General features: G+C 41.2%; 1 pseudogene; it reads left to right on the plus strand.

Moving 5' to 3' along the window:
• The first annotated feature begins 970 nt into the window (after positions 1 to 970).
• The window catches only part of LOC125541703, a 50,631-nt pseudogene continuing 39,235 nt past the window's right edge, over positions 971 to 12,366 (plus strand).

A 12,366-nucleotide genomic window follows, 5' to 3' on the forward strand; every position in this document is an offset into this window, starting at 1 on the left:
AGGCACTTCACTCCCCGGCAAAGGCGCCAGAAAAGAGTCTTGATGACCCACAAGTGTAGGGGATCTATCATAGATTTTCCATAAGTAAGAGTGTCGAACCCAACGAGGAGCAGAAGGAAATGATAAGCAGTTTTCAGTAAGGTATTCTCTGCAGGCACTGAAATTATCGGTAACGGATAGTTTTGTGATAAGGTAATTTGTAACGGGTAGCAAGTAATAAAAGTAAATAAGGTGCAGAAAGATGGCCCAATCCTTTTTTTAGCAAAGGACAAGCCTAGACAAACTCTTATATGATGTAAAGCGCTCCCGAGGACACATGGGAATTATCGTCAAGCTAGTTTTCATCACGATCATATGATTCGTGTTCGGTACTTTGATAATCTGATATGTGGGTGGAACGGTGCTTGGGTGATGTCCTTACTTGGACAAGCACCCCACTTATGATTAACCCCTATTGCAAGCATCCGTAACTACAACAGAAGTATTAAGGTAAACCTAACCATAGCATGAAACATATGGATCCAAATCAGCCCCTTATGAAGCAACGCATAAACTAGGGTTTAAGCTTCTGTCACTCTAGCAACCCATCATCTACTTATTACTTCCCAATGCCTCCCTCTAGGCCCAAACAATGGTGAAGTGTCATGTAGTCGACGTTCACATGACACCACTAGAGGGATGACAACATACATCTCATCAAAATATCAAACGAATACCAAATTCACATGACTACTAATAGCAAGACTTCTCCCATGTCCTCAGGAACAAACGTAACTACTCACAAAGCATATTCATGTTCATAATCAGAGGGATATTAATATGCATAATGGATCTGAACATATGATCTTCCACCAAGTAAACCAACTAGCATCAACTAGGAGTAATCAACACTACTAGCAACCCACAGGTACTAATCTGAGGTTTGGATACAAAGATTGGATAGAAGAGATGAACTAGGGTTTGAGATGAGATGGTGCTAGTGAAGATGTTGATGGAGATTGACCCCATCCCGATGAGAGGCTCGTTGGTGATGACGATGGTGATGATTTCCCCCTACCAGAGGGAAATTTCCCCGGCAGAACAGCCCCGCCACAGCCCTAGATTGGTTCCGCCAAGGTTCCGCCTCGTGGCGGGGAAGTCTCGTCCCGAAAGCTTGCTTATGATTTTTTCCTCGACAAAAGATTCCATATAGAAAAAGATGGGCATCGGAGGGCCACCAGGGGGCCCACGAGGCAGGGGGCGCGCCCCCCACCCTCGTGGCCAGGGTGTGGCCCCCCTCTGGAACTTCTTGCGCTTAGTATTTTTTTTATATTCTGGAAATAGCTTCCGTGAAGTTTCAGGACTTTTGGGGCTGTGCAGAATAGGTCTCTAATATTTGCTCCTTTTCCAGCCCAGAATCCCAGCTGCCGGCATTCTCCCTCTTTATGTAAACCTTGTAAAATAAGAGAGAATAGGCATAAGTATTGTGACATAATGTGTAATAACAGCCCATAATGCAATAAATATCGATATAAAAGCATGATGCAAAATGGACGTATCATTTACCTACTGTTATTTATAGTGCTTTTATGCATAATAATGCTTTTTGGTGTAATTTTAATGCCTTTTCTCTCATAATATGCAAGGTACACACAAAGAGGGAGAATCCCAGGAGCTAGAAATATGGACCTGAAAAAGCTACGTCAAGCTACCTATTCCACACAACTCCAAATGAGCTAAAACTTCACGAGGATTTCTTATGAAATAAATAAGAAATACTGGAGCAAATAACCACCGGAGGGGGGCACCTGGTGAGCACAAGACACCAGGGCGTGCCTGGCCCCCAGGCGCGCCCTGGTAGGCTGTGCTCAGCCTGGCCCACCTCTGGTGCCCATCTTCTAGTATATAAGTCATTTTGACCTAGAAAAAACCAGGAGAGGTCTTTCGGGATAGAGCGCCGCCGTCTCGAGGTAGAACTTGGGCATGAGCAATTTTGCCCTCCAGTGGAGCGATTCCGCTGGAGGAACTTCCCTCCCGGAGGGGGAAATCATTGGCATCATCATCACCAACAACTCTCCCATCTTGGGGAGGGCAGTCTCCATCAACATCTTCAATAGCAACATCTCCTCTCAAACCCTAGTTCATCTCTTGTGTTCAATCTGTGTGCCGGAACTATAGATTGGTGCTTGTGCGTGACTAGTAGTGTTGATTACATCTTGTAGTTGATTACTATATGGTTTATTTGGTGGAAGATTATATGTTAAGATCCAATATGATATTTAATACCCCTCTGATCTTGAGCATGTTTATCACTTGTGAGTAGTTACTTTTGTTCTTGAGGTCACGGGAGAAATCTTGTTGCAAGTAATCATGTGAACTTGATATGTGTTCGATATTTTGATAATGTGTATGTTGTGATTCCCTTAGTGGTGTCATGTGAATGTCAACTACATGAAACTTCACTATATTTGGGCCTAAGGGAATGCATTGTGGAGTACTAATTAGATGATGGGTTGCGATAGTGACAGAAGCTTAAACCCTAGTTTATGCGTTATTCCGTAAGGGACCGATTGGATCCAAAATTTAATGCTATGGTTAGAATTTATTATTAATACTTTTCTCGTAGTTGCGGATGCTTGAGAGGGGGTTAATCATAAGTAGTAGGTTTGTTCAAGTAAGAAGAGCACCTAAGCACCGATCCACCCACATATCAAATTATCAAAGTAGCGAACACGAATCTAATCAACATGATGAAAGTGACTAGATGAAATTCCCGTGTACCCTCAAGAACGCTTTGCTTATTATAAGAGACCGTTTTGGCCTGTCATTTGCCTCAAAAGGATTGGGCTACCTTGCTGAACTTTTGCTACCATTATCGTTACTTGCTCATTACAAATTATCTTGCTATCAGACTACTCTGTTACTTACAATTTCAGCGGTTGCAGACATTACCTTGCTAAAAACCACTTGTCATGTCCTTCTACTCCTCGTTGGGTTCGACACTCTTACTTATCAAAAAGGCTACAATTGATCCCATATACTTGTGGATCATCACTAACTTAAGAGTGTTTATTTCTTTAGTTAGTCGCTCAATCTCCTTCTTAACATCGTCATTCGTTTCATTTTGATTAGCATGATTAATAGCAGTTTCATCTTAGCTTTCATCACTAGAGTTGTCAACAAGTAAATCATCATCACCTAGAAAATCATCTTCATCACTATTGAAATCAACATACTCGGGGTGTGAATCCCTGGGGCCTTTAGCCATGAAGCATCTTCCAATCCCTTCATTTGGTGAATCAAATATGTCTAGGAGTTGAATGACACAAGTGCCAGAGCAGTAACACCTTCATCTTGAGTATATTCGGAGTCAGAGTGATAGCTTCTCTCAGAGTAGTTGTCAGAGTCAGAACCGGATACCCATTCACCAATATGATCTTGATGTCTTCGTCTTGTGTAGCTCTTTGATGACTTGTACTTCCTTTCTGAATCCTTGCTTCTGCGAGAGGGTCTTCGTTCATAACGATCATCTCTGCTCCTTCTCTCTCTCTTGGTGGTGATTCCTCTCTTTTACTTCTCCTTTTAGGTGAGTCTTCTCTTCTTTTGTAGGGAGCCATACACTCACTAGAGTAGTGTTCGGGTCATCCACAATCATAGCAATTGCGATCACGACTAGAAGATCTTTTGTCATTGTAGGACCTTGACTTGGAACTTCTCTCTTTGCTTCTACATTTGTAGAACTTGTTGAAGTTCTTCACCATTAAGCTCAATTCTTCATTGAAGACTTGTTTCTCACTTGATGTTGTAGGAGCATCACAAGAAGCTTTGTAAGCACCACTAGACTTGTTGTGAAGCTCTTCTTTATCCTTAAGTGACATATCATGAGCAACAATTCTACCAATGACTTCTGTAGGCTTGAGATATTTCATCTTTGTAATTGGGCATCATTTGGATCAAAGTGCACACAGTATCATATTTTCCATCCAAGGCTCTTAGGATCTTCTTGATGATGAATCTATCGATCATCTCTTCACTTCCTAAGCCGGCAATCTCATTTGTGATGAGAGCAAGCCTAGAGTACATTTCAGCGACTCCTTCACCATCCTTCATTTTGAACTTGTCAAGTTGACTTTGAAGCACATCCAATTTGGATTCCTTGACGGACTCGGTACCTTCGTGCATATCAACCAAAGTATCCCAAATTTCCTTTGCATTCTCAAGGCCGCTAATTTTGTTGAATTCTTTGGGGCATAATCCGTTGAAGAGGATATCGCAAGCTTGAGCATTGTATTGCAACATCTTCAATTCTTCCACGGTTGCTTCATGATTCGGTTCTCTTCCATCTCCAAAGAATTCACCTTGCAAGCCAATACACACAATAGCCCAAATGGCGGGGTTATGTCCAAGAATATGCATTTTTATCTTATGCTTCCAGCTAGCAAAATTAGTACCATCAAAGTAAGGACCTCTACAGTGGTAATTCCCCTCGCTAGACGCCATACACTCCTAGGTTATGAAACTAAGGCTATGATCACCAAAGCTATGGAAATCAAGGCAAATGGAGACCAAAGCTCTGATACCACTTGTAGGATCGAAAGTAGGTCTAGAGGGGGTGATTAGACTACTTGACCAAATAAAAATCTAGCCTTTTCCAATTTTAAATCTTGGCAGATTTTAGCAACTTAGCACAAGTCAAGCAATCAACCTACACATGCAATTCTAAGAATATAGCAGTAGAAAGTAAGACATTGCATATGAAGGTAAAGGGAAGGGTTTGGAGAAGGCAAACGCAATGTAGACACAAAGATTTTTGGCATGGTCCTGATAGGTGGTGCTATCATAGTCCACGTTGATGGAGACTTCAACCCACGAAGGGTAATGGTTTCGCGAGTCCATGGAAGGCTCCACCCATGAAGGGTCCATGAAGTAGCAACCTTGTCTATCCCACCATGGCCATCGCCCACGAAGGACTTGCCTCACTTGGATAGATCTTCACGAAGTAGGCGATCTCCTTGCCCTTACAAACTCCTTGGTTCAACTCCACAATCTTGTTTGAGGCTCCCAAGTGACACCTAACCAATCTAGGAGACGCCACTCTCCAAAAGGTAATAGATGGTGTGATGATGATGACCTCCTTGCTCTTGTGCTTCAAATGATAGTCTCCCCAACACTCAACTCTCTCACACAAATTTGGCTATAGTGGAAAGATGATTTGAGTGGAAAGAAACTTGGGGAAGGCTAGAGATCAAGATTCTTGTGGTTGGATTGGAATGTCTTGGTCTCAACACATGAGTAGGTGGTTCTCTCTCAGAAAATGAGTAGTGGAAGTGTAGGCACATTCTGATGGCTCTCTCTTGAATAGAGAAGCGAGTGGAGGGGTATATATAGCCTTCACACAAAATCTAGCTGTTACACACATTTGACCCAACTCGGTCAGACCGAATAGGTGAACTTGGTGAGACAGATTCAGTTCAAAATGTGAATCTTAGGATTATCGGAATGATCGACATGATCAACTCGGTGGGACCGATGCGCTAGGGTTAGGGCAAAACCTTATCTCGGTGTGACCGATTGCACGAACTCGGTGGGACCGATTTCAACAATGAGCAAACAGAGAGTTGGTCAGGCAAACTCGGTGGGACCGATCGCTCATTTTGGTAAGACCGAAACGTTACGAAGCGAAACAAAGAGTTTGCATTGCGAACTCGGTGGGACCGATCACTCATTTCGGTAAGACTGAAATGTTACGAAGGGAAACAGAGAGTTTGTAATCCCATCTCAGTGAGACCGAAATCCCTATCGTTGAGACCGAACTAATTAGGGTTTCTGTCTATGGCTATGTCAAAGGAACTCGGTGGCGTCGGATAGATCAAATCAGTGGGGCCGAGTTTGACTTTAGGTTTAGGACATATTTGGATTTGAGAAAGTGGTTGAGGGCTTTGGAGCATATCACTAAGAATTTTGAGCAAGTAGACCATTAAGCAACACCTCATCCCCTTATAATAGTATTGGCTTTTCCTATGGACTCAATGTGATCTTGAATCACTAAAATAGAAATGAAGAGTCTTGAGCTTTTGCCAATATCTGTCCTTAGCATTTTGAGGGGTCGACATATCTAGTCCATGCCATGCCATCAATGAACTTTCCGAAATATTAAACTTGGATGGATACTAGTGCAATGAGCTATATGTTGTTATGAATTACCAAAACCACCTGGGGATTTGTTGCACATTCAAGGAGTAATCAACACTACTAGCAACCCACAGGTACCAATCTAAGGTTTGGAGGCAAAGATTGAATACAAGAGATGAACTAGGGTTTGAGAGGAGATGGTGCTGGTGAAGATGGCTTCGATTTCCCCCTTTGGGAGGGAAGTTCCCCGGCAGAACAGCCCCGCCGAAGCCTTAGATTGCTTCTGCCCAGGTTCCGCCTCGAGATGGTGGCGCTTCATCCCAAAAGCTCTCTCTATATTTTTCTAGGTCAAAATGCTTCATATAGCAGAAGATGGGCACCGGAGACCTGCCAGGGGGCCCACAAGCCTTGGGGCCGCGCCCCCAGGCTTGTGGCCACCTGGTGGGTCCCCTCTGGTAGTTTCTTCGCCCAATAATTTTTATATATTCTGAAATAATTCTCCGTAATTTTTCAAAACTTTTGGAGTTGTGCAGAATAGTTCTCTCAGATTTGCTCCTTCCCATTCCAGAATTCCAGCTGCCGACATTCTCCCTCTTCTTGTAAATATTTTAAATTAAGAGAGAAAAGGGATAAGTATTGTACCATAATGTGTAAGACGGAATCGATAATCATGCCACATGTTTAGAGATAGAGGTGTAGATAAAATAAAATACAGACATGATGGCATCATGATCATCTTTAGAATAGCAACATATATTGCCATATAATTTCTTATGTTAAAGTAACAATTCATTCACAAGGTAAAGTATGAATCAAAAACTTTATTGAAAACCAACAAACTATGGTCTTGGTCATTGGGACAATTGAAATTTATCATGACATCAAAAAGAGTCAATGTAAGAGCTTTTATTTAGCAAGTTCACATACTCAACCATCATTTAATCTTTCGTAATTGTGAACACTCATGTGATACTTATGAGATCAAAGTTTCAATCAAACACATAGGAAGATAGGGGCTTATAGTTTTGCCTCCCAACCATTTACCTCAAGGGTAACGTCAACAATAATAGTTTATGAACACCTAAATCCGAGTGGATATATATATATCTGGATCTTCCCCAACATATAGTGCTTGCCAAAATGAAAAAGTATAAAAAGGAGGGGTGAAGATCACCATGACTCTAGTATAAAGGGTAGAAGGTAAAAGTAAAAGATAGGCCCTTCGCAGAGGGGAGCAGAGGTTGTCATGCGCTTTCATGGTTGGATGCACAAAATCTTAATGCAAAAGAACGTCACTTTATATTGCCGCTTCTGATAAAGAACTTTATTATGAAGTCTGTCGCTTTTATTTCTTCCATATCACAAGTTCGTATAAAGCTTATTTTCCTCGCACTAAAAGATCATACATATTTAGAGAGCAATTGTTATTGCTTGCACCGATGACAACTTACTTGAAGGATCTTACTCAATCCATAGGTAGGTATGGTTGGCTCTCATGGCAAAACTAGGTTGAGGGATTTTGGATGCACAAGTAGTATCTCTACTTGGTGCAGAAAATTTGGCTAGCATAGGATGAGAAGAAAACTTAACATGTTGGAGGATCCATGACAATATAACTTCTATTCGGATATAAGGAAACATAACCCATTATGTTGTCTTCCTTGTCCAACATCAACCTTTTAACATATAATATTTTAATGAGTGCTCACAATCACAAAAGATGTCCAAGATAGTATATTTGTATGTGAGACCTCTCTTTCTTTATTACTTCCTATTAATTGCATCAATGACCAAAACTATGTTTGTCAACTCCCAACAAATTTTATACGACATACTTCTTATATGTGAAGTCATCACTCTCCATAAGATTATTATATAATCTTTTTACTTATTTTATTATTTTTCTTTTGTTTTCTAAGATCAAAGCAAGAAAACAAAGCCCTCAACTCAAAATTACTCTTTATTATATAACTCTCGGACTCGATTACATAGAGGGAACACAAAGTAAAACTCAAAACTAGATCATACTAAAGAAAAACTTTATTCTACTAAACCAAGATATAACAAAAAGGATCAAACTAAGAAAAATAATTAAGGTAAAGATGTGGTGGTGATACGATACTGGGGCACCTCCCCCAATCTTGGCACAAGCCAAGGGGAGTGCCCATACCCATGTACTCATGTCTCCTTCTTCAGAGGTGGCGATGATAACGTTTCTGTCAGCCTCATTAAACTACCCTTCAGGTCCTACAATTATTGGAGTACACATTGGAGCATATTTGCATTCTTCCAAATTTCCTCTAAAAGATGCTTATTTTCAGGCCACCAAGAGCTTTTCCCTGCATCACTTTCACTTGGACGGGATATATCCCAATTGGAGGGTATATGTGCATGAGGAGTATTCTCCACTCCATAGTTATGAACCAAATTATGAAAGTTTTTCTGATGTAAACTGTGTAAGGGCCTCCTAGGGGGAAGCCCTTCTCGTATCTCTTGGCCTCCATGGTTGCTTGTAGTCCCTATTGCTTGATGCGGATTTGGAACAATAGAGATGCCAGCTAGAGTGCCTCTTTCCGAAGCCGGAGACTGAACCTCAAGTGAATCCCCTTCATCCTCCTCCATCATGACTCCCTAGGCATCCTCCCTCCTAAGTTCCATATGCATCAACCAAGCATCATCTTCCACATTGTTGGAGGAGGAGGAAGACATGATGCCAGACCTTGAAAACTCTAGCAGAAAACAGCTCGAAACAAGAACAGAGGATATTGTCGTGGTACGGTGGTCAAAACCTTCGGGAGGTTATATAATGATTTTTTACCGTGCAAAACAAGTAATCTAGGAGAAAACAGAGTCCTGAGGGCACACGAGGTGGCCACAAGCCCAGGAGGTGCACCAAGGGGGGGTAGGGCGCACCCCCACGGCTTGTCGCCTCCTCGTGCGTTAGTCGGACTACTTCTTATTTTCCTAATTTTTTAAATAATCCAAAACGGAGTAAATTGCCATTGGAAAACTTTTGCAGTCGGTTTACTTACCGTATCACATACCTATTCCTTTTCGGGGGTCTAGAACGTTCTGGGAAGTTTCCCTTATGTACTCCTCCGGTGTTATGGTACGAATAATATTGGTTTCAACATTTATGGGAGTAATTGAGATATAATTTTTGATTCTTTGCCCATTTACCACCTTCGGGTCGGTACCCTCGGCATTGTTGATCTTGATGGCAGCGAAACAATAAACTTCCTCGATAATGTAAGGCCCTTCCCATTTTGAGAGAAGCTTTCCTGCAAAAAATCTTAAACGAGAGTTGTATAGCAAGATATGGTCACCTAGATTGAATTCACGCTTTTGTATCCTTCTGTCATGCCATCTTTTAACTTTTTCTTTAAACAACTTGGCATTTTCATAGGCTTGGGTTCTCCATTCATCAAGTGAGCTAATGTCAAATAGCCTCTTCTCACCGGCAAGTTTGAAATCATAGTTGAGCTCTTTAATTCCTCAATAAGTTCTATGTTCTAATTCAAGAGATAAGTGACATGTGATATGTCTCCAACGTATCTATAATTTTTGATAGCTCCATGCTATATTATCTACTGTTTCGGACTATATTGGGCTTTATTTTCCACTTTTATATTATTTTTGGGACTAACCTATAAACCGGAGGCCCAGCCCAGAATTGCTGTTTTTTGCCTATTTCAGTGTTTTGAAGAAACGAAATATCAAACGGAGTCCAAACGGAATAAAATCTTCGGGAACGTGATTTTCTCACCGAACGTGATCCGGGATACTTGGACCCTGCTCCAAGGAACAAAAGAGGCGGTCACGAGGGTGGGGGGCGCCCCCCTTAGGGCGCGCCCCCCTGCCTCGTGGGCCCCTCGTTGCTCCTCTGGCGTACTTCTTCCTCCTATATATACAACGTACCCCCAAACGATCAGAATAGGAGCCAAAACCTAATTCCACCACCGCAACTTTCTGTATCCACGAGATCCCATCTTGGGGCCTATTCCGGAGCTCCGCCGAAAGAGGGCTGTCATCACGGAGGGCTTCTACATCATCCTAGCCCCTCCGATGAAGTGTGAGTAGTTTACCTCAGACCTTCGGGTCCATAGTTAGTATCTAGATGGCTTCTTCTCTCTCTTTGAATCTCAATACAAAGTTCTCCCCCTCTCTTGTGGAGATCTATTCGATGTAATCTTCTTTTTGCGGTGTGTTTGTTGAGACCGATGAATTGTGGGTTTATGATCAAGTCTATCTATGAATAATATTTGAATCTTCTCTGAATCCTTTTATGTATGATTGGTTATCTTTGCAAGTCTCTTCGAATTATTAGTTTCATTTGGCCAACGAGATTGGTAGTTCTTTCCATGGGAGAAGTGCTTAGCTTTGGGTTCGATCTTGCGGTGTCCTTACCCAGTGACAGAAGGGGCAGCAAGGCACGTATTGTATCGTTGCCATCGAGGATAACAAGATGGGGTTTATTTCATATTGCATGAATTTATCTATCTACATCATGTCATCTTGCTTAAGGCGTTACTCTGTTTTTAAGTTAATACTCTAGATGCATGCTGGATAGCGGTCGATGAGTGGAGTAATAGTAGTAGATGCAGAATCGTTTCGATCTACTTGTCACGGACGTGATGCCTATATACATGATCATGCCTAGATATTCTCATAACTATGCTCAATTCTGCCAATTGCTCAACAGTAATTTGTTCACCCACCGTAGAATACTTATGCTCTTGAGAGAAGCCACTAGTGAAACCTATGGCCCCGGGTCTATTCTCATCATATCAATCTCCATCACTTTAATCTTGCTTTGCTTTTTACTTTGCTTTTACTTTTTACTTTGCATCTTTATACCAAAAATATTATATCTATCAGATCTCACTCTCGTAAGTGACCGTGAAGGGATTGACAACCCCTAATCGCGTTGGTTGCGAGTAGCTATCGCTTTGTGCAGGTACGAGGGACTTGAGCGTGGGCTCCTACTAGATTGATACCTTGGTTCTCAAAAACTGAGGGAAATACTTACGCTACTCTGCTGCATCATCCCTTCCTCTTCGGGGAAAACCAACACAAGCTCAAGACGTAGCAAGAAGGATTTCTGACGTCGTTGCCGGGGAGTCTACGCAAAAATTCAACATACCAAGTACCCATCACAATCCCTATCTCTCTCATTACATTATTCGCCATTTGCTACTCATTTTCCTCTCCCCCCAATTCACCCTTGCCGTTTTATTCGCCCTCTCTCTCTCTCTATCCTCCCTCTCTATTTGCCTCTTTTTGCTCGCTTGCCTTCTTATTTGCTTGTGTGCTAGTTTGCTTGTTTGTCGCGATGGCTCAACCGAGATTTGGTGATCTTAACCTTAAAAGGTTAGAGGAGATCGAAACCAACGTCAGGAAGTTTATGGTTTTGCAATTTGAGCATAATAATTTCTTTAGAAACGAGCTTAAGGAACAAAAAAGTTTTATGAGTTATATGAATAAAGATCTAGATGATATGTCTAAAGAATTTGATGGTATAAGATCCCAAATTGCTCGTCTAGAAAAAATGACTGCTGAAATTTCGGATATGCAAGCCACCTTAGTTAATAAGATGGCTGCTAAACCAGATTCCTATGAAAATCAAGATGAAGATCTAAAAGTTATTGATGTGTCCCCTATTAAATCTTTGTTTTCAATATGAATCTTGATGAAACTGAATATGATCTTCCTTTACCTAGAAGGCGTTCTAAAAATTCGAAGTATTTAGATCTTAATGATGAAATTGATGAAAGTGGGATTGAAAGAAATAAAAATCTAGATGTTGCTAAACCCACTATATTGGATTTCAAGGAATTTAATTATGAAAGTTGCTCTTTAATTGATTGTATTTCCTTGTTGCAATCCATGCTAAATTCTCCACATGCTTATAGTCAAAATAAAGCCTTCACCGAACATATTGTTGATGCCTTGATGCAATCTTATGAAGAAAAACTTGAGTTGAAGTTTCTATCCCTAGAAAACTCTATGATGAGTGGTAACCAGATATTAAAATTAAAATTAAATATCATGAGTTTTATGCTTTACGTGATTTGGTTGCTAGTGTCTCTACTATTCCCAAGACTTTGTGTGATTTGCTAGATTTCCGTAATTTTGATGATTGCTCTCTAAACTTGAATCTTGCGGGTTCCACTATTAAGAAACCTATGGGAATGATTAATGATGTTCTTATTGTTGCAAATAGGAATTATGTGCCCGTAGATTTCATTGTTCTTG

Source organism: Triticum urartu, chromosome 2 (genome assembly GCF_003073215.2).
Source record: "Triticum urartu cultivar G1812 chromosome 2, Tu2.1, whole genome shotgun sequence".
Classification (NCBI taxonomy): domain Eukaryota; kingdom Viridiplantae; phylum Streptophyta; class Magnoliopsida; order Poales; family Poaceae; genus Triticum; species Triticum urartu.